The 24,564-nt window shown below is 38.5% G+C and overlaps 1 protein-coding gene across 1 annotated transcript in view; it reads left to right on the top strand.

Moving 5' to 3' along the window:
* Positions 1 to 21,579: 21,579 nt before the first annotated feature.
* The window catches only part of CAPN6 (calpain 6), a 31,217-nt gene continuing 28,232 nt past the window's right edge, over positions 21,580 to 24,564 (top strand). The window contains exon 1 of the mRNA XM_053472642.1: positions 21,580 to 21,784. The gene's annotated coding sequence lies outside the window, so the exon portion shown is untranslated. The remainder of the gene's footprint in view (positions 21,785 to 24,564) is intronic.

Below are 24,564 nucleotides of genomic sequence, written 5' to 3' on the forward strand. Positions count from 1 at the left end.
TGTGGAACAGTGCAAGCAGGTGATAACCTACCCCCAACTCTTACATCTTATTTTGCTCCTTTTAATTGTTTGATTAACAATTTACTTTAGATTTACATTATATTGCAGGCTAGTCCAGCTAATGTGCATGCTGACGAGAAAGCATCACGTGGCCTGAGCTTGGTTTGTGAAGTTCCTCCAGCTAGTTCATACTTTTTTTTCTTTTGACCTATACAAGGTCTGCATCATACAGATCCTAATTGCATTCTACTATGTATAAACAACATCTTGGGGGTTATTCACTAAATAATGAGTTGTAGGCGAGACACACTGACTTCTTAGATTGCATAGAGTTAACATTACATTATGAAGGGCCAACTGAGTCATTTGTGCTGGAGAAACATCTGGGTTAAGCCCTTCATAATGCATGGTTAAACAGTACCTACAGCTAACTGTTCCAGAAAAGATTATTTTTTTTCCTTATCTTTTTTTCCATAGCCTGTAACTTTAGATGTAAAGTCAAATGCATGTTTAAGCTATGTAGGGCATTAGGATTCAGTCTTTACTATCTATCAGTAATCTATCCTCCTATACGAAGTACTATTTGCTTAGTAATGGACAGCCCCACAATCACTGTGATACTCTGTTTTCACTGTTTTATATAAATAATGTGGGACACTTTTTATTATAATGTATCCGTTTTATTCCAGCAAGCATTCAGGATCCTACTTTTTGTACAAATCCGGTTGTTTTTAATTCTTTCATAAGTTCAGGAAATATGTAGCATTTCTGGAACAAACAACATTTGCTTAGGGAAATAATAAAACAATATCAAATGAGATTTTTTTTAAAACATTTTATATGTGTTTTTTTGTAAAAAAAAAAAAAAAAAGACATGTTTATGATCTTTCTATTTGTTATAATAATTTATTTGTACTCACTGTATTGTACTTTTAAGCCATTTAATATACTGGAAATACCACAAATCTCTTTGATATGATTTTAGACATGGTTTCTTAGCAGTAACAGACATGACATAGGGTATCTTTTATACTATGGAAAAAAATGCAAGTTCCTACAATAAAATCATTTTGTAAGCTTTACAGATATATATATGTAAAAGTTGGCATGCTTATAAAGAAAGCAATCTATTTTAAATTGCAGGCACTGTTTTAGTAGCTAAATGGGGGAAGCAATTTTTTTCTTTGGGACCTTTGCACTTCCCGATGTTCTGTACAGCAACTTTCTGCTCAGGCAGTTGCTCCGAAGAGTAAGTGAAAAGCAAAATTTGCCTCCTCCAGCCCTCTGAAAAACAGAACATGCAATTGTAATGCTACCAGCTACCGAACAGAAAGATTGGAACTTTTACATTTATGTATTTGTTAAAATTGATCTTTCAAGCAGTACAAAAATTTGGTTTTCTTTATCTGTAAAAAAAAAATATGATGTTTAGGAAGAAGCAGCATGCGCTTTTTTTGTAATTTCAACGTCGGTTTTATACAACATATTTACAATTATTACTTGGGTTATCTGGACAGTAATTGGCATGCCACCATTAGACTGAAGTAGGACTGTGACAGATCTGCTTTCATGTGATTGATTCTATCCATTATAGAAGTACTGTTACATCATATTATACTGGCACTGTCCAAAATAAAAAAAAGTACATGGTTTTAGACTCTGTATGTGTGATTTTGGTCTCCTTTAAGTGAATTACTTTATTTACCAAATGTATGCCAAATTTATACTATCATGTGTAGGTATAAAGGAGCAGTCAACATTTCCTGTGTTAATGGTGTTACAGAGGTAACATACCCATAATAAGTGCCTTCACCATGTCAGATAAGCACCCTTCAATTACCATTATCTCGCTTTATATACCTGAATACACGTTGCGTAATCAGTAAATTGAATAAAAATATTTACCTACAAAGAATAAAATAAAAACAAAAATGGAGTAGTTCTGTAATGGCATTGAATCAGGCAATCAGCAGAAAATATCTAACCTGAACCTACGTCATAGAAGTGCAGCTGAGTAGCAAAACGTGCAGTGCAAGCACTGGACCAGTATTGTCCATTATGTTTTTTTCATGTTGGAGATCGTATATTGAGTAATAAAGTTGGCAGATGAGCTTTCATGAACCAATCAAAGGTTAGAATAAGACAGAGTGAATTATCCTGCTACCTAGCTCAATGCAGGTAGCAGGAAAGAAGAGTTGAGGGACACATTTTGGGACCAAAGCAGAAAGTCAAGGGAAAGAATTGTAGCGCATCCAAAAAAGTGAATGTGCCTGTGACTGGGTTGGGGTAAAAATACGGAAATCTCTCAAAATATGTAGTCAGTATGTGTATTCAACCCACTGTGTGTCTATTCTGGTATAAGCTCTTTGACTTTGTGAAATATCATGGTTTTGGCAATAGTGTAAACAGTGGCCACATTGTTACTGTATCTTTTAGGGCACAGAAAGAGTTAAATAGACAATAGAACCTGTCAAACCCTATAACCAACAACATCACTGCTCTGCACTTAATATCTGCAGTGAGATTATCTATGTTTTAAATTTAAATTTGGCATGCTCAACGTTTTATTGGCATTCGGGTTAATTTACCAAATCTGTCTAATGAGAACATTTTTAAAACAGTGAATGAAAACCTTTTTTACAGAGGTTGTATGGCATTTGGATTACATTTTCACTTAAGGATCACAGAAACGAAGGGGAATTTTCATGCAGTGCTGTAGTCATGCCTTTGATGTGTATCATAGCTGGACAATATTTTCAGGGTAACTGATAAACCAGACTTTTAAGTTAAAATAATTATAGCAAAACCTACGGATTTCGGGACTGGATTTCAACTGTGATTTTATCATAGATGTGACAGTTCCTCATTAAAAGTCAAAGGCAAACCATCTTTCAAAAGGAATATATAAAGTACTGGAAAAAATGTGTTGTAACTAACCCACATAGATACCCCCATTAGAAAGGGACATTTCTCTGTAAAATAAAGAATTCCTAATATGTAAGAATATATTAACTACATCGTAATTCCAGTGAACCCAGCTAAGGGTAATACAGGAAATTCAATTGTTCGTTGGTTCCGGTTGATAGAGTGATTGGATTATGTCTGATCCGGTGATCTAATTATTCCAAGCAGTCTGTTCAAATTGAATTTGAGCCAGAATAGTGATGGTGCTTTTCACTCACATAGACTCTATAGTCCCGTGTATGGGGAGAACATTTATGTAGCCATTTAACAATACTAGAATCATCAAGTGGGATATGGTTTTATTTGTGTTTAGTTATAACTAGAGTAGGCCCAAACTTGTTGCTTGAATAATACTGCAACAAACCTGTGTTTGGTTAGTATGCCAAACATGTTCGTGGAAACAATATGACAGGGATAGGGGTTATAGGCAGGCTGACAAAATCAGAAACGACTAATGAGGCACCTGTTAAAATTGCCGGCATTGCTTTGTTCAAATTGAAAAGCATCTAGCTTAGAATCCCAAGAAGAAAGTTGGGGTAAATATGGACCTTATGCACAGATTGTTAACCTGCATTAACTGTGATAAAAAGCCTCAGTGAAATTTTGCACTTAATCATTTTATTAGGCAATGTGCCACTTTTTGTACAAAAACAAAGGGAAGTCATACCCCCAAATAAATGAGGTTCCCTCCCATACTTTCTTGCTCCCAGCAGGGGTGCACTTACAGTATTTAGCACCAGGGGCTGATCCTATGCTTGCCACCAACTACTTAATTTCTCACTCTCTCATACTCTCTCACATGTTCCTTCTCAATGTCTCCCTACTTTCTCCGCAGCCTGCTTCCATCGCCCTGTCTTATTTTGTGCAGCTTTGCTTCTTCACTTGCATCTTTATGTTCTTCTGTCTTCTTTCATCTGACTTTGTGTCGCTCTATATTGGACTTTTAGTTTGGACTTGCCCCCTGGGCTGAATGGTGCCAGCCCTCTTCTGATTTATACACAGCAGTCCATACAGGCACCTCAAGTTTAGACATAGAGACCGCAGTGTTCAATGGAGAGAAGGTTTTGCTTCTGACTTGACATAAAACCTAAACTTTGACTAAGCAGTAGAAATCAAAGTTTTCTTGCCGAGTGTCATTGACATTCTAGATAATTAAACATCGGCGCAAAACACTTTAGCTGACATATAAGTGCTGCTTCAAACACAGCGGTGTGTTAATTACATAGCAATGTAACATGGTAACCAATGAGGAATGTTAAAGAATAAAATGACACCATATTATTTGCACTGAAAAAAGGAATTAAAAAAAAAGAAAAAGAATTGCACTGCATTTGTTTGCTCTTGATAACAATGATTGTTCAGTGGAAGTATTTTGACTCTTTAATGCAAGTAGCTAGAGTTTATTAAATACTGATTGGAAATATTGTATGTGCTAACGAACCTCCCTCTGATTATTCTTTCTTAAATTGTTCAAGCAGCTATCCTATGCACTATTTTTGTGTTTGTATTTTATATATATATATATATATATATATATATATATATACACACACACACACTAATTTAATTAGAAAATAATGAAGAACAAAATTGAATTTTCCAGAAACTATTAAAAACAGTCAGAAAATTGAAAGTATTTTTTTAAAACTATATCATTGGTAGATGTTATTTTTAAATTTTATTCATATAGCGCCAGTAGATTTTGTAGCGCTATTACAACCAATACTTACAATAATATTGACAGCATACAACATTTTCAATGACACGAACATAAGAAACACTGGTACAGAGGGTGAAGAGGGCCCTGCACTTGTGAGCTTACAGTGTATTGTACCCCTATTAAAGTGCCAACAAATGAATTTGGGTTGGATATAATAAAATGCATAGTGCTGAACTAATTAATTATCCTGACAATCTGGTTAAGGAGTCTTTTGGTAGCTGAAACAATTTGGCCACAGTGTAAATGAAGACACTTTGTGTACATACTGTTTGTAAATCCCTGAACCCAACCATTTTACTAAATAAGTATCTGTCTTCTATTTATATATACGGTATATAATCCTTGGTATTTTAGTATCTGGTAACCCATGAAAGGCGCTCGGCAATTTGAAGAGCTGGTTAATTTCAGAAGGGTTCAGCCGAATTATCTTCAATGTATCATGTTGTAATATAGCTCAGCTTGAAACCAATGATTTCTTGCTTAATGTATACAGTGCATGCATGATCTTGGTATTATTATGCCTCATTTGTGTTTTCTTAGCATTTTGTAACTATAAACTCAACTGCAAGTTCTCAACTGCTATGCCCCATCCCAGGGCATAGCAATGGGATGTGCATTTCATCTGAGAGGTTCGAATTTACATATTGTGCCATCTGACCTGTACAGCGAAGCGTTTTATTGATGTTTAAAAGAGAGAATTTAGGCTTAGTTGTAGTTAAGATTATTGTGGAATAGTAAATGTAACATTAGAGAACATAGTGTGTTTGTTAGCAAGGCATATGGGGTGCGTGCATGAAAATGTGCAGTGCATGTCTTCATATTTTGATATCGGTAGGGTTTAACTTCTTAACATCCTTGAAATAATTTGGGTTGAGGGAAGGTTGAGATGCGTGGTATCGGGTAATCCATGTATCCTATTACATCAAGTGGATTGGCAGTCCTATATCAAAAAGTAATCTTAACTGTTGAACTGGGACCCTTGAATACTTCTTTAGAAATAGAGTGATGTAGACCACTTTGAGGGTTATGTGAGTGCCAGGAATTGCCTATTCCGGGGTTATAGTGCACCAATAAAACACTGATAAATACACAAATAATCAATGGCAAAAAAATGCCATTGCTATGCTATCAGATGGAATCTGTCCAACTACTGGACTATTCCATTGGTTGCTATGGTGATAAGACCACAAACAATTTTATAGTTGCACCCCTATGTTTTAAGCCAATAAGATTGTTGGCGTATACCACTCAACTTTCCCATTAGTCCTCACTCAGCATAAAAATGACCCCTGTCACTTTTTACAGAACGGTGCAAGGTTCTTGTAAACATATATATCAGATGTTATTCTTCTTAAAATGAGTTATACATTTGCTTAAGCCAGAGTTACTGTATCTGTAGACTGTCATATTTACTACAAATGTAAAACACAGGTAAAGGTATAAAATGCCCAATGAGTCCCTTGAACAAGTACATTTTAATAATTGTGTATTTAGCAAGTGTAACACTGTCATTGTACACAATGTATTATTTGGCTTTTTTTGCTATGATCATCAATATTTCTGTGGGCCCAAAATGCAAACAATAAAAAATAAATTTGTTTGTCTAAATTTAAAAGAACATAGTTATGACCCACAATTATAGGACAAATTGTTGTCTCCCAGATGCTCTGCCTATAATAGTTTTGGATTTTATATATCATTCTTGAAGAAGAATATATAAAAAACACAAGGTCGAAAGGATAAACACACCTTTTTTAAGCCATATTATTTAATCTTGTTATAAATATAATTTGTTTAATTATGGCTTGATCAAAGTAACAGTCTGGTGCTGGGGGAAAGATAAAAATGTGTGTGAGAACAACGGCACCAGTTGCTGCCCACTGGCATCATGAAGCATCCAACATGTTCTGATATGCATCATGCCAAGCCACATGATGTATGCATCATGACATATGTCATAGAAATATGCTTTTACCACATTTTTGGGATATGGGACGAAGGTTTTCACCCAGCTCTACCAAAAGGCCAAACTGGGCTATGCCTTAATGTAATGTTGGTTTGGGAATGGATGCATTAAGTGTTGGGTTGGTTGTTACCTCTGATGAAAAGGAATTACCAAGTATCAAACAATAAAACTGTATTTGAGAGGTTATTTTGCTTTGGTGAATCCAGTGCTAATTTTCCCGATACTGCAACAGTATTAACACCTGACTGTCCCATTTATGTCACATGATCCTCAACTCCTGTATTTGACCTATGCACCCATGTAATATTCTTTCAGCCCTCACTGCCTAATTAACAATTTCATATAGCTCAGAACTGTTCTACAGAGAATTTTCTCCTTTTATAGTTTTTTCTATTGATATTTGCCATTTTCTCATGCCATAGAAATTTGCAAACTGTGTGTAATCTCATTAAAAAAATAAAAGCAATTTAAGTAGTATAGAGTCTTCATTTATTTCCATATTTGTAAGATAAATTGTACGTACATGGTATACTGCCAAACTGCTACATTTCAATTGGTCATCCATAGCTGGGAGTTTGGGCTTTTTACACATATACCAAGAACAGATAATTAAAGCATAGTATTGGAACACAATAAAGTTTGGGTTTACTATTTACATATGTAAAGCACCAAGTCACTAATAGCAAAAACCCAGAAGCAACTTTGAAAAAAGTGCTAAAACTTGATATGAACACATCTCATCCCCCTGATCAGAAGATCAGCTTTGATAACACTTAAACACTAGGCAATAGAACCAGCACATTTCAGCTGTACCTAAACTTTCACTTAGCAGCAGCTACTCTATTTATAACTAATAAGATAAATAAAACCTCTCTACATTCTGTTAACAGTTTTAATGGTTGACCACTGGTTGATATATTGATTAAAAACCCATCATATCTCATCCTTGCAATGGTCAGCCCCAATCCAGGACAATGCATTGTGTCCGTAATAAGAATTCTGAGTGAAGGAGCCTGGCTAAGAGTCCCTCCTTCACACCGACCTCAGTGGAAACTGCAGCCAGCACCAGCTATGTGTGTGAGTGTGACTGTGTGCATATGTGACTGTGTTTGTCAGACTGTGTGTAATGTTCTAGAGGGGTTAATTCTCTGAATCTGCTCATGTCTGGTAATAGAGATTTAATTATTTGAAACTGCTGGTAATGATTGTATGTGTATTATAATATAAATATATTAATAAATCGGAAATCAACATGGTTTTCAAGGCTTCCTAATAAATATAAAATGCATTATATATATATATATATATATATATATATATATATATATATATTATATGTGTGTAATCTCATCTGCTTCATAGTGTGTCCTTGAATGGCAGAAATAAAATGTGGTCACCCTAGGTGGCATACATGTCCCTAAGCTGCTAATTATGGTGGATTTAGTGTTGGACTTGTCACATTTTCATCATTGTGACAGAACTGGAGGCTTATGAAGCCATTATAAATCATCCTTATAGTATTGCTAGACTGGGGAAGAAAAGTCGCCTTGGCATTTTCTTAAGGCCAGCGGCTTATAAATTAAAGCACCAGATCTTTAGCGAGCACCAGTAGAAAAGATAAGTGATCCACATTAACCCACTAAGCATTTGTCCAATTTGCAAGATGGCTAGTTCCTGTCTGTTTTTGTTCCTTTGTTATGATCAAAGTCAAAACTTAAAGCTGTATGGCAATGTCTACATTTTATCAGTATTGGCCATCAGCCATCTGTGAAAGAGTATAAAACAGACACATAACGTGGTAAAAAAAAAAGAAAAAAAAAAGAAAATGCGTAGTGTGAGCTGTAATCCCACAACAGAAGGTCCAAGCTAGCCCAGCAATACACAACGTACAATTCCAAGTGATTTAATAGATGTATGCATTACCCTGTGACTATGTGTATAACATTCATTGAATTGCTTTAGGATTTACTGAAACTAGAGCAAGCTTTTTATGTTTAGTTTAATTGTATGTTACTTTTCCTTAAGTAAAAGTGGTAGAACATATAAAACTTCATTATATAAGTCATTGCATTAACTAAATAAGTTTGAATCAACATGAACACCTAACTGTATTTCTGACTTCAACAATTCAAAAGACACAAAGGGCTATTAAACCATTTTATTGTAAGTAATGTGTTACATATATATCCTGTGTAAATCTTTCTTGATATAGTTGTAATTAAATGGAGAATCTGTCATTACTACCTGAATCAGTAGAACCATGACTGCATCGAAACATATTGTCATGGCAACTCGTTGTCATGGTAATGCTGGCTCTTCCAGTAAACCATGGTCCTGCAGCCCTGTTGTGTCAGGGACAAGGATGTGGTTTCAGACTTCAGTCAGAGTTCAGGGATTGTTAGACTCACAAGGCCCTCTGTAGGCCACTGGGCACCAGAGCCTCTTAATGCTGGCCTCCAAGTGTTGTACGTTGTGTCATTGGTACCATCTACAGGATAGTAGACAGGAGTATCTGGCAGATAACATAGGGGAAGTTTCAAACAGCAGACAAGATTGTACTCAGAATATACATAATAGGGAAGATGATACTGAAGGTCAACATAAGCAGACAAAACCAGGGGGTCAGAAGCCAAGTACACTGCACAGGTACTGAAATACAGGACATACAGACAAGCCAGGCTCAGAAGCAAGAGGCCAAGAATCATTGCTCCCGCAATGGAACATTGGAAAAACTGGGTATATATACAGGCCAGCAATAACTGATGATCTACAGGTGTGTCAGCAGGTGTGCCTGGAACAAATCCACCACATGTAACTTCAAGGGTAGTCTGAAACGGACCATTCAGCCTTCTAGTAACTACATGAGTAGATGTACAGACTCCCAACCTCCAAGTCCAATACCTGACAGATCGTGACAGGCTGACCATAATGAGAATGTGAGTTACACTGGTGATATTACCCTAACTTAAGCCATGTCACTCATCTAATAGGTCTCTGCCTATTGAGTAACATTGAGGACTCACAACGATGTGAGAGACCGATAAAGTCATACATAAAACGATTACTTCAAGTTATTGCTGCTAAATAGTGTTATGCAAGCTATTGACTCATAAGTTGTACTTAGTATGTAACCCATTCTCAGTTTTGGCTTTATTGTTGTTAAATAAATCATGCCGCAGTGTAATATATCTTGTGTTGTTGTTCATCTGAGGTTGTAGTTACCTAATTTTTAGACCTTCCAAGGAACAGATGCTATTATGTCCCGATATGTAAAACTATCGAATCCAAAGAGGGTGTACTTTCTTTTTCACAAGACTGTATATATAGCTGACTAAAGGTATGTATCTATGATATCTGTGAATCTCCTACATATGATGGAAAAGTCAATAGTCAAGCCAACTCAGAGCTGGAGACGGTGTATAATCCACATCATGGAATTTTAAATATTCCTGATGAACTATCCAATTAGTTAAACAGTATGTGTTAAAAAGTGGTATGTTATACAATAAGAGGAAGCCTTTGCATAATATAGAAAAGTATGTGCTTTGTTGCATTTCTTGGCTGGTAGGTATTTAGTATAAACTACTTGCTCTGTATGTGTAATGTATGGAAATGTTTACCCAGCAGTAACTTACTATGAATGGTATGCACAGACCCCATAAAGATTACCAACATTCCATGTCAATTGGGGATTTGAGGAAAATCATACCACCAGTTTAAAAGTGGCCTATAGGGCAAGTGTCCTAGTAGTTCTCCATAAGGCTCATACCTCCATATGTCAAGCACTGACATCAAGATACGAACCCCGCAGACAGACACAGTTGCTGGAGGAGCATGACATAAATATGCCATGGCAGCTGGTCAGTGATTAACAAATGCTTTCTGAAACAAATGTAGAAATGTTTCTTCCTAAAATACATAGGGTTACATATCAAGGATAGCAACAATTACTTCAAATAATTCTGTTACAGGAAATTAAAACTGTCAAATAAAAGGTGAAGCCCAAAGAAATCCACTACTGGGCATGTCTACGATTTTCAGTTAAGTAACATTCAACACTTTGACACTGATTACAGGTACATACAAAGGGCCATGGGGGATAGGTGCTTTAAAAATAAGCAGGGGTATTTCTCCCATGGATTTCTATATTACCTACCATTTAACACAGTTTCCATTAATTTTCCAACTACTTATGTAAGACTCACGGGCCTGTTGTTGCCATACTGCTCCATACCTCCTTCCTTGTGAATGGGCACAACATTTGCTAATTTCCAATCTTCTGAGTCGACTCCCATTGACAATGATTGGCATCTGTCTGTACCAAATTCTGACCAAATCCCCAATACCATTTGCAAAAATGCATCCCCAAACTTCCAAGAAACCTTCTCCATGCTTAACTGTTGGTGGCAGACACTCATTCCTGTACCGCTCTCCAGCCCTTCAAAGAACAAACTGCCTTCTACTACAGCAAAATATTTAAAATTCTGACTCATCAGGCCAGATCACTTGCTGACATTTTTCTGCACCTTAGTTTCTGTGTTTTCATAGATAGTTTAGTCGCTTGGCCTGGTTTCCACCTGGAGGTATAGCATCATTTTTTGACTGCAAGTTTTCCATGTAGACCACTTCTGATCAGACATCTCAGGACAGGAGAAAGGTGAAGGGAAGGAGATATTTGTCTTTCATCTGCTGCATCTGCTGCATCTATAGTCCTCAACATTTATGTTTCAACAATGGTGCATATTTTAATTTTTTAAACACTCAAGAGACTTCAACCTCAAGGATCTCTCTGTGCTGTGATCATTCTTTCTGTTACTTTATATTTTATGTCCTGCTCACTAGTATAATAAGCTTGTGGTTTGGATGCCAAACATTTCAACATCTTAAATCCTTTAGTAAAGCCTTACTAGGCAAAGGGGTCCCGTACCCAATGCATTCTGCGACCAAAAACTAGCTGTTAATAGGCAATTTTTGCATAACTAAATTCATTTGGAAAAATGATATAAGCTTGTAAATTCTGATTATCATTCAGTGGAATTGTTTTGGAGGAATTTAGTTTCAGTGTTAAATTAGAAACCTTTGGCATAAGATGGTAAACATTATCCAATTGAATTCTTGTCCTGATGTTATCTCACTTGTGTTACTAAAATTATAGTAAAATTAAAAGAACCACATGGCCCTGCTGAATGCTTTAGTAACCATGCGCCTGGGTGCTGTGCCTCAGTGTGATCCTGCGAATAACTGGGGGTCCAGTACACCAGTACTGGGCATACTCCCTTGATAGTGGCCATGCATATATTCAACATATAACAGAACTAGAATTGACAGACTAAGACAAACTAATACATTAGGTAAAGAGTGCCCTGCTCGCAAGCTTACACTCCAGATCTTATACACTCCAGAGCTTACACACAGTTACAGATTTTAGGAAAAAGTGGCAGCTTTACTGGTTTTCTGGAAATCTATATGGCTAGTAGTTATAAACCAAGATATATTATTTAATAGAATTGACCACAGACAAACATTTTTTTAAAAAAAAGATCTGTGACTTTTGGAAATGGTGTCAACCTGACAATTGCATTTTCACATGAAGTGGTTGGCCATCAAATTGTCCCAGTTTGGCCAGAATGAGCTGAGAAAATCAATAGCACAATTATCACAGCTAACAGTATGGTCACTGTTGCTTCGGGGCTGTGTGTGACCGTCTGTGTAGCTCTGGAGACATTTGACCTATTTCCTTGGGCTCAATCTCATCTGGACATATAATACTGAGGGTGAGGATTTGCTGACAAGTGTAAGGGTCCAAAACTACTTATTAATATGAAATGTAAAACTTAACCAATAAAACACGGGGAAGTGCTTATTCCTTTCCATTGCCTTTCAGTTTTGTCAAACTCACCCAGATGTATCTAAGAAGTCCCTGGTAGCTGACAAGAACACGTCTGGGGTTTATACCCTGATCATAAATGTGATTTTCAAATTTTGTTTGGATACAATCAGACACCATATCAGTAGACTCCAGGCTGTGAGCCGGTGATCAACCCTAATACCAAAAAACACTCCACAGGCTGCCTGTGACCCGCCACAAACCTCTTAACAGAGTACAACTTATGGTTGTCTAAATTTGCACCCTGATTACATTTTAAAAGTGGATCTCAGATTCCTTGTCAGGATTTGGTTTTTCAACGTTTGAGAAGAAATATTATTTCTGTGCAATAACACCATTCACATGTTATTATTTTTATTATTATTATTAACATTTATTTATTACCTCTTATTTTAGAACCAAAAGATGCTGCAAAGGTGTTCAAAGAGGTGAAACCCGCAAAGACATTTAAAGACAGAGATAAAGAAAGTGTGGAGGACCATGTTTTCTAGCAGTTATAATCACATATTAGGAAACAACAATACTTTGCAATATAGTTTAAATTAATGCCACATTTAGCAGAGCCCTAACAGGGTTAGAAGCTAAACTCATGAACATTTTATTAAGGTGGTGGGTGTTTAGAAGTGCTCTCTGTGGTTTATAAATCACTGGCGTTCTCTTAAACAAGTGCGCCACCTAGTGATATCATTACTGTGAAATAAGAGATATGCAGAGCTGAAAAAGATATTGCATCAATAATGAAAGCAGTAAAGGAATATGTTCTCCTAGGTTAAACTCCTTTAATGGCAACGCACTTAATTTTCTGGAGAACAGGTTTGGGTGAGGTGGGAGGACAACCCAATGCGTTTATAGAATAAAGCAGCGTTATGTGGTCCCGTAACTACTATACATGCAAATGCACAAAACATTTAACAACGTCCTGATGCTCTGTGGGCCGGTTACAGGGGAGATCTGTGCTCTCTCCAACCGGCCCATTTACACTATGGAGGCTGCATCGACTCAGCACAGCCTGATTTATATGGCTTTGTGCACGGCATGCCTTTTAATGTGGTCGGACCGAGGAGTGGGTTGTTGAGGGTACTGCATTAGGTCTTGCCTAGGGCAGCAAGAAAGGTAAATATGCTGCTCTTATGTAATGTGTTTTCACGGTTTGTTTTCATAACTATCTCTGACTGAGAAAATTAAGCATGTTGTATATCAATGTTCACAAAGCTCATGTGTGCACTTATTACATGGGGTAAAAAGGAATAGTACATTTTGTCAATAATGGCTAAAAAGTAGTAGTTACAAGTAGACTTGGGTGCCGGCGGAAAATTCGTGTTTGTTTTCTTTGTATTTGCTGAAATTCGGCCGTCTTCGTATTCAACGAAATTCGGCCAACATTTTTGTTTTTGGAAATCCCATTTGCTCGTCTGGATGCCACGGAAAATGGAAGCATAGAAGAAGTTGGAAAAAAGAAATAAACGCGTAGAAGAAGTTGAATAGGGAAGTTGAGACCAATGGATAGAAGACAGAAGGTCAAAATTAGCTCAGAGTCATAGGGTTGAGGTTAATAGTAGTGGACTGGTTAAATTATCTTAATTAAACTAATTAAATGAATTAATTGAACAAATTGGACAAATGAAGATCTGCTCACTCAATGTCCCTCCTCTTGGTGCAGGCAAAATGACAAGATTCTCCTCCTCTTTGTGTAGTTAAAATGGCGATCGTGACGACAGAACGAATGAATGAAGATTTTCGTATCACGCACATTCGGTTTTAGTTTTTTCCTCCAATGTTGCATTAGTTTGTTCTTCGAATGAATGGATGAAACGGTAAAATTCGACTTGTTACAAGTGGAGTTGTATGTATAGCAAGGTTTGTACATTATAGCACCAGACTTTTAAGAAAATTACACACATGGTTTAAAGTTGGTATAACATCATGACTAACTTGAAATTATTAATGTACAGGCTCTTGGTTGTACTGCCTGTTATAAATAACAGATAATTATTATGTCATACTTTCAAAAATTGTGTCCTGGAGGGGATTATTATTCTAGGAAAATAAGCAGATATGTCTCCTTTAACGTTTCACAGCATTCCAAAGAGCGTCTGCTTAGCCATGCACAAGCAGAATGAGTAGAAGCTATTGCCAAAGTAACTCTGATCCAAAATAAACTCTCAGAAGGAGTCTTGGAGGCAGAAGGATTTTGATATTCAAATATTTCCAAATAATGCATGAGTTCGCTAATGCTTGTTTTGGAGGGGTTTTTAGCTTTATCTGAGTTCAGCTGCAAGGCAACTGTGACACATCAGGTTTACACTACTTGCCCCTCACACTGTTGGATGGAACATATACCTGTGAAATATATGTGGAAAAACAGGACATTGAGAGTGAGGTGCACAAATGCCTGCAGTCTAGGGAATAAGATCCCCTATCTTATTGCATTGGTACCAGGGCCGGCCCTACAATGGAGCCGACTGGGGCAATAGCCCCAGGCAGCACTTTAGAAGGGGCGGAACTTTGCCGCCCCAAGCGTTTTTTTTGGTTGTTTGTTTTGAAGCGGAGGAGAGAGAGAGGGGCGCCGAGTAGTTTTCGCTTACCCGCTCGGCGCCCCTCTCTCTCTCCCCGCGTTGGCGGGGGGGGGGGCGGCATTTTAAACTTCGCCCCAGGTGGCGTTAAGTCTTCGGCCGGCCCTGATTGGTACATTGCAAGAATGGGGATTTAGTGACAGTTTTTGAGACCTGGTTAAAAAAGGCAGAAACAGTGCGTGTAGGGGGGTTGCCCTTTATGTAAGAAATAGTTTAAAGGTTAATCTGATAAAAAGGTAAGGAGGAGCACCTAGAAATGGTTTGGCTAACTTTAGAACTTAAAAGCAAAGTAGCTGTGATATATAGACCCCTTGGATAAGCAGAGGACCTTGATCCTCTCCTAGTTAAAGAAATAACTAAGATGTGGAAAGGTGAGGTTATTGTTATGGAGGTTTAAGCTTCCTGATTTAGACTAGATATCCCAAACAATCAGGTCAGCCACGAGTAGAGACATCCTTAATTCTTCACAGGGATTGTGTCTTAGACAATTGGTAGAAGAGCCAACAAGGAAAGTTACCGTGCTAGTTTTAATATTTACAAATAGAGACCTGATTTGTGATGTTATTTGAAGGAGAGTATTTGGGCTCCAGTGATCATCAATTAGTGTGGTTTAATATAAGAAGAGAGGTTGCGCTGCACCACTCTAAAACTAAGGTTTTAGATTTTACAAAGGATGAGTTCTACAATGGAAAGATAACTAGGCGAGTCTTTGATGGCCTTGGCTTTTTTAGGTGGAGTCCAGAAAAAATGGAAATGTTTAAGAGATGTTCTGTTAAAGGCAGAGGATATTAAACTTGCTAGTAAGAAAAAGGAAGTTAATGTGGTGCAGATGTGTCACATACAGGGCCGGCCCAAGACATTGTGTTGCCTGGGGCGAAGTGTGAAATGCTGCACCATGCCGCCCGGTGCCTCAGTTGGGCCCTTTGTCCCACCCCTTAGTAGACGCGACATGCTGCTCAAGGGGTCAGAGTCACACAGAACAGCTCCTCGTGACAGGGAGAAGAACATGTCAGAGGAGAGCAGTCTGCAGGGAAGGAAGTCAGCAAAAAAGTAAGTAGTTGGGGTGATAGGTGGAAGGGGACCCATATTAAAGGGGGACTGCCTTGGGACAATTAAATACAAAAAGGGGGTGGCTGGGGGGTATAAGTACACAACAGGGTGGTTGGGGCATCACATATATCAATACACAAAGGGGGGTGGGTGGCTGGGGGCAATACACAAGGGTACATTAACTAGTACAAAAGGGGGCATCAATACACAAGGGAGGGGGGCTGGCTTGGGACATCGCATAAATCAATACACAAGTGTGTTGGGGCATAAATGCACAAAGGGGGCTGGCTGGGGGCACAAATGCACATGGGGCAATACACAAGGGTGTGGGGGGAATACATTAAAACCAAAGGGAGGCCTGACTGGGACATCAATACACAAGGGACACACACACACACACAAAAAAAAAAAACCAGTGCAGAAAGCATTTTTTATGCTTTGTGTAGATTAACCTGTACTGATGTGGGTGTCGGTGTGGCAGAGCCCTTCCTGGTGTGTGTGTTTGGGTGTCAGTGTGGTAGAGTCTGTCCTGGTATGTGTCTGGGTGCCAGTGTGGCAGAGCATGTCCTGGTGTGTGTGTTTGGCTGTCGGTGTGGCAGAGCCTGTCCTGGTGTCTGTGTGTTTGGGTATAGGTGTGGCAGAGCCTGTCCTGGTGTCTGTGTGTTTGGGTGTAGGTGTGACAGAGCCTGTCCTGGTGTATGTGTGTTTAGCTGTCGGTGTGGCGGAGCCTGTCCTAGTGTGTGTGTTGGGGTGTTGGTGTGGCAGAGCCTGTCCTGGTGTGTGTTTGGTTTGTCGGTGTTGCAGAGCCTGTACTGGTGTGTTTGGTGTGTCGGTGTGGCAGAGCCTGTCCTAGTGTGTGTTTAGTGTGCCGGTGTGGCAGAGCCTGTCTTGGTGTGTGTGTTTGGGTGTCAGTGTGTGGCAGAGCCTGTCCTGGCGTGTGTGTGTTTGGGTGTCGGTGTGGCAGAGCCTGTCCTGGTGTGTATACGTCCATCTGTTTCCTGGCACTTTACTTTCTGTAGGAATCAATTGAACTATTTACTTTTTGGTTATAAAGAGATAAAACACCTTCCATAATTTGTAGTCACTTCAGAGGACAAAACTTTCTAGGCCCAGAAATCAGTGAGAGGAAAAGTAAAGGTTTTGTGTTATTTTCTCTGTTTCAATCTGCATATTTTATTAAAAAGGATGGGTCGCACAAAATTGTGGCTTCAGACATCCCGTGTATGATGACACAGTCCTGGGTGTGTGTGTTTGGTCTGTCGGTGTGGCAAAGCCTGTCCTGGTGTGTGTGTGTGCTTGGCTGTCGGTGTGTCGGAGCCTGTCCTAGTGTGTGTGTTTAGCTGTCGGTGTGGCAGAGCTTGTCCTGGTGTGTGTTTGGTGTGTCAGTGTTGCAGAGCTTGTACTGGTGTGTTTGGTGTGTCGGTGTGGCAGAGCCTGTCTTGGTGTGTGTGTGTTTGGGTGTCGGTGTGGCAGAGCCTGTCCTGGTGTGTTTGGCTGTTGGTGTGGCAGAGCCTGTCCTGGTGTGTGTGTGTGTGTTTGGGTGTCGGTGTAGCAGAGTCTGTCCTGGTGTGTATGTGTCCATCTGTTTCCTGGCACTTTACTTTCTGTAGAAATAAATTGAACTTATTTTTTTTAAGTGTACTGATGTACTCCCAATCCCATCACATTACATCAATATGTGTTAGAAAATCAGGAAACAATGGGCATGGATGGTGGGCTGATTCGGTGGCGCAACGGGCCACTTGACTAGATTAGCCCCCAGGCCTTAGGCTGCCAGCCCTCCCCTGGGTTACAGAGCCACTTTTGAAACTCCAGTGAACCAAAGTGAGAGCTTTATCAAAATGGAAAACATTTTTAACAGTGCCGAACCTTTCCAGGAGTGTCTGGCATACCAAAATTCCCCCAAGAGGGAATCAACTTCTCATTTAGGAGGTCACAAAAGAACTCAGAGTAACTTGTAAAGAACTGCAGGCCTCACTTGCCTCAATTAAGATCATTGTTCAGAATTTCACAATAAGAAAGAGACTCTGCAAAGATAGCATCAATGAGAGATTTACAAGGCAAAAATTACTGCCGACCCAAAAGAACACAGAGGAAGGTGAAGGAAAGGGACCTCAGTTATAAAGGGGAAATAGGGAAAATGTAATGCACGTATGTTTACAGAAGAAGAGGTTCTACTTGGTCAATGTGACCCAATGGCATACATCTAAAGTTATTGAATGATCCTCAGATTGTCCTGCCAAAACCATAAGCAGACTTACTTAACCAGTCACTATTGACAGGAGTCATTTCAGAAGATTGGATTTTGTCATTTGTGGTACCACTTAATTTAATAAAACCATGCTAAAGGAAAGGGTTGTTAAACAAATGGATGTAAATATTTACAAGATCAAAAACAGCATGGGTTACTGCAGGGAGATCTTGTCAAACTAACAATTTATTTTTTGACTGGGTAACTAAAATAGTAGACCAGGGAGTAGATATGGCCTATCTTGATTTCGGTAAGGCATTTGACACTGTCTGTCACAGAAGGGATAAAGGAAGGAATAACTTTTAATATTTGGGATGCAAACATAGTTGAATGGACCAGGCAATAGTTGAGTGACAGGAAAAAGGAGTTTGTAGTTAATGGTATATATTCAGGGGACAGTATTGTCAGCATCAAAGGGGTAAATGGTGCAAATTATACCAAACCTTTTACGATATATTTTTTAGAATATGATACAAAAGTCTGCAGCAGGATAGACATTCCTTGCGGAACAAGCCAAATGGAAAGTGATTTAAGTAAGTTAGAAGAATGGTTGCGTGAGTGTGACAGCTGCATGTGAAATAATGCACCTGGAAAGTAAAAAGGGAGAATATAGCATTGGGGACACTATTCTGTCTACTTGTTTATTTCTGACTACTTGGCAATGAAATAAAGTGTTAGAAAATGTAAGCAGGGTGCTGGGTTGCATGGCTAGAGGCATTAGTAGCAGAAAGAGCAAGATGGGTTTGCCACTTTACTGATCTCTGGTCAGTCCTCACCGAAAGTATTGTGTAATGTTCTGGACACCCAATTTCCTGAAGGATATTGACATTTTGGAGAAAGTTCAGAGGAGGGCTATCAAAATGGTGAATGGTTTGCATGATAAATATTATCAGGAAAGAAAGGGAACTCAGTATATATAGCTTGTTGGAAAGAAGAGAGGGTGACGTGATACAAACATTTTAATAAATGGATTTTACAAAGTACAGGAAGGAAGGTTTAATTGAAAGGAGGACAAAAGTTAGAACAAGAGGTCATAATGTGAGGCTAGAGGGTCAGAGGTTTAGATGTAATGTAAGGAAATTTTACTTTACTGAGAAGGTGGTAGATAAATGGAACAGCCTCCAAGCTGGAGTGGTAGATACAGTACTTAAACATGCATGAGATAGGCATAAAGATATCCTGAATCTAAAACAAGACCATGGACTTGTTAAGGGCTGAGTTTCTATACCAGGAAAAATGGGTGGACTAGGTGTGCTGAATGGTTCTTATGCGCCATTAAATGCTATGTTTCTATGTTTTTAATGAGAAAATGGGCCTAGGAAAGCCTACCGTAGTCCCCACCCAGCCCATTCACACCTTTGATCAGCAGCCTGTTCTGATGCATGACCCTCAGCAATCCTTCTGTTTCTCCCTCCGTCATAATGCATGTGCACACAACAGAGACGCCCAAGGGAGGGCTGCTGTAGCTTGTGAAGGCTTCCTATTTTGTTCCGCATTAACAAAGATTATCTGGATTTTATAATAACAAGTGATTCTGGTGCAATATATTGAAAAATCAACCTGTGCCATTGGTTGCTATGTCAGAATGACTGCTTTTTATAATTTGTACCAAGATGACTTTTCATACATACCATCATATGTATCTATCTATCTATGATTAAATACACTGTTCCATGTTCCTGGTCCATGCAAATATGTGTCCACTTCATCAACTTTGTTATTTAGTATCTCGTGATCCTGGGATGTTTTCTCAGTTTAATTTCTGAAATTGTAACAAATTAAGCATTCAGTGATCCCTCCATTCCGCCCTCCTTTATGAGCCAGAAAAACGAGTCTTTGTAATTTCTTAAATATAACAATCAAATGTGAAAACATTTAAACAACGGGTGGTGTTTTTTCATACATGAACACTAAGGGCCAGATCAAGATTCCTTTGACCTTTGATTTTATTCCAGTATTCACACAACAGCTATCTTACAGTAGGAAGGAATTTAAGCAATCTCTGGAACACAAATTTATAGCAAGTGACTAACCGGCAGCAGCCACTGCAGACAAGTCAACCTGTCGGAAGGTCTTGCACAGCAGTGCAGCTACCGTAGCTCCAGCTAGGAAAGGATTCGACTATAGGCTGGTTCCCTGTGACTCCCGGCTCCATCAAATGCATATCATGAGAACCACACTCTGCCTCCCCTAAAGGAGGGATGGCTAAGCAATACGTTGTTCATAGCAGCTGAGTTTAAGACCTGTTCAGATATATAAATACATAGATGGTGCCGCCATATAAGTGACTACTTAACGACTCATCGATCTAAGCCCACTTACTTAAAGATTGGAGGACACTTCACTAATGCACTCCTTAAAATAAAATACGAACATTTGCCCAACTATATCTTGTGTTAGAGATGGCCTCTAAATGGTTGCTAATATTTGGAGCCACTACTGTACAAACTATATATGTATATTGTGAGATAGGTCAGGGATCGCCCCTCGCTGAGGTCAAGGGACAAGTGCCCGTCTTCATTCAAACCAAGCAAACAGCAGTAGGTTTGTGCAATCTGACACAGGGTCAGGTTTATTAGAAAGGTTGCAAAGACAAAAGAAATATAACAACACAGCAACAAAAGAAATACCTAGCCTGTCCGACACTTACTATACAAGGGATGTCCCTCACTACCAGCTGGAGAGCTTCTCTCTGCCAACTTAACACAATATGTCCAGCAACCTTTACTCACATTTCTCTCCCACAGACAGGCTTTCTGTGTCCTCAGCCAGGGAGCTACCTGCCCTCCTGGCTTCCCTTTTATATCCGCCCTCTCATTCACCTAAATTAATCACCTAGCAGGTGGAAGACTCAGGTGTTACTTCACAAAGGAAAAGAATCTAGGAGAAACATACCTCCCTTCCACCACCAATCCTACATGAATGTCACAATATATATATATATATATATATATATATATATAGAAATACCTCTAGTGGTAACGTGTAGAAGCGTGTAGTTTGACAGTCCCTGGATCCTATTTTGAATCAACTGGAATTAAATCGTACCTAATTCTACTTTTACTCCCTCTATCCCTATTAGATCTGCTGATAGTACTAATGCAGAAGGTGGCTCCCAAGAAGAAGCACCTCCCTGCTCCACACAGAAAATATTCCGAGCATGCCCGTTCTTTTTTCTGTTAGTCGCTGTCTATTGCTGTAAAGGAAAGCTGGATACACTCATAGGCGTTACACGGGAGTAAACCCCCACTGAGTGCCAGACTGATACACATCGCTTCTCAGGTTTGGCAGCTGGACAACGTTCATTACATTGATTTTTCGGGATTGTTTTACTAGCTGCTGACAGGAGTTTGGAAAACCGTGAAGTTCAGAGGTAAGACCTGCACAGAACTAACCAGGGAATTCAGCTTCTGCAAATATTGCGAAAGTGATTCCGCACTCTGTGCTGTTTGCTTTGAACAAAACAAGAATATTTGTAAAAAAAAAAACAAATAACAATTTTAGCACAGACTTTACCGTAAACAGAAAACACTACAATTACTGTTTAAATTGTATTTTTTATACAGAGGACATTTTAATGCTTTTAAGTCACATATTTAAGGCTAGTCTATGAGAGTTACGATACATTTTTATATATATATATTATATGTATTCTTAAATGTCTACAGACTTCCTGGTTTGTCTGTTATACTCGAATAGGTAATTTTTCCTCTTGTTTCATAACATGGGGTAGATGCACTGAGGTATGTGTTGCATCAGGATGAAATGGATCGAGTTCCCACATTAACTATGCAAAATGCAATATGAAAAGTCATCTGAGATTAATGAAAAAGCGTACGAGTCTCAAAGCTGAGGCCTTCCTAGTGTATAATGAACACGGCAAGTTGAAACTTGAAAACTCTCTCTTTAGTGAATAAACCCCTCTGTGGTCAAAGGATGTGAGAGACCACAATGTTTGTTGTCCAAGAAAGGACCAGTTGGCCATATTAGATGTTCTGCATATTATATTTGTAATCTCATTATAGATAAGATCCTTGTTATGGGACCACTCGTTTGGTTGCTATGGGGATAAGACATAGCTTTTTCACCTTTGAAAATGTTGAACTAAAATGATTCTTTTTAAATAGCCCCTTTTGTGTCCTGGCGGTGTTCAGAACTCAATCTTCAGTGTTTCAGATCTATAATCCCTGTAGATAATTACAGATAACTAAATCAAATTTTACTGCAGGGCAAATTTTATATTAGCATACTATATCGCTCTGATAAGGTAGTGATTCTATAAGGTACATGTATGCTTTGTGTGCCCACTATGTAGGAGGTGAGAGTAGGTTCTCACCCTATTGAGAGTGTGCCTTGACGTGGCGGGTGAGCTTAATTATGCTTTGGCCAATTCATATAACCAAAACCTCTCATTTATATTATGTTTACATATTTGTTGCCAACTTTATTAGGGTAAGAAGCGCAGACAGTTTTTGTTTCTTGTATACATTGTACAGCCAATACACTGTTTCTTGCAGCATGCTTACACCTGTTTGGTAGGCCTCGTATTATACATTTGTATTATTTGAGCCTGTGACTAGCTTAGCGCACCGACATTTTTTCTTTTCCCTGTTTGCACATATTTGAGGTTGTTGGCTCCTCATCAGTCTGGTTGCAGCTTGCTGTCCAGGGGTTAATAGGGAGGAGGTTTAATTGCACCTCCCCCAACACATTAATAAGGTTTTGGTAGCAGTATAAACTGCTTTGTGTGCCCACTATGTAGGAGGTGAGAGTAGGTTCTCACCCTATTAAGAGTGTGCCTTGACGTGGCGGGTGAGCTTAATTATGCTTTGGCCAATTCATATAACCAAAACCTCTCATTTATATTATGTTTATATATTTGTTGCCAACTTTATTAGGGTAAGAAGCGCAGACAGTTTTTGTTTCTTGTATACATGTATGCCACCAGACACGTCTTATGTAGTTGGGGTATTCCGATCGGGTTTGATTAAGTATAGGATGTAAAGGTGCTGTTAGGGGCACAAGAACATTAGATTGATATTAGGGCTACTAATACAGAATGTGGTGTCAATGATGCATAAATATGCTGTTAGAGCCAATAAAAGAAGAAGAAAATAAGAAAGACAAAGAAGTCAAAACTAATAGTAACAAAGTCAAGGGCTGGAGTTTTGTTTATTTATATGAAATATTTAATATTGATAGCACCCCTTCTCTAAATGTTTTGCAGAATAGACAGCTTTATATAAAATGGGAAATAGACTAATTATTAAAACTAAATCCAAAATGAAAAACTGAATGTGACTACATGATGATTAACTAAGTGTTTGATTTCTGTTTATTTTCTTCCATTGTCTTTAATGTATTTCACACCTTCCAAAATACAGGGCTCAGGTTTTTATAGAATGCCCAGGCTACTCACAGGTTCACAGGAATCATTTTAATCAGTTTGAATATATGGGCTATATCTGGTAGGCACTGTTTACATACATTTTTTAATCTGATTGTGGCTTCTCATCAGAAAGATTTTATTAAATATACTGTACAGCTGAATAGCTGATGTGTCATTAAAATGGTGGCATGTTGGGAGGTCTCCTTATTTGATCCCCTGCCGATTTTGCACACTGACAAAGACATGATCAGTCTATAAGTTTAATGGTAGGTTTATTTGAACAGTGAGAGACAGAATAACAACAAAAAAATCCAGAATAACGCACTTCAAATAAATTATAAATAGCAAATCTACATCAAGTAAAATGGGCAGACTAGATGGGTTGCGTGGTTCTAACTTCTTATCTACTGTCATATGTTTCTATGTTTAATAGGTCTTTGGGCATAACCATTGGGTAAGAATCAACAGAATACTAAAGCAACCTATAAAAGGCAAATAATCAGATTATGTAATGAAAAGCGGTTGGCGTTTGTAAATTTAAAACACAGAAGTTAATAGGATTCTGTGGATTTAAGCATTTCACTGTTCACGCATATTAAGATGCTTCTGATCTGGATTTGTTATGGAGCTGAAAAGCCGTGTTCACTAAATAGGTAATAAACGGAAAACAATGTTTGGCGTACTCCTTCGGGTGATGCAGTTTCATGTATTAAGACAATTTCACTTTATTTCTGAATGATTATGCAACTCTAGAGCCTTCTTTC

This window comes from Spea bombifrons, chromosome 8 (genome assembly GCF_027358695.1).
Source record: "Spea bombifrons isolate aSpeBom1 chromosome 8, aSpeBom1.2.pri, whole genome shotgun sequence".
Taxonomy (NCBI): domain Eukaryota; kingdom Metazoa; phylum Chordata; class Amphibia; order Anura; family Pelobatidae; genus Spea; species Spea bombifrons.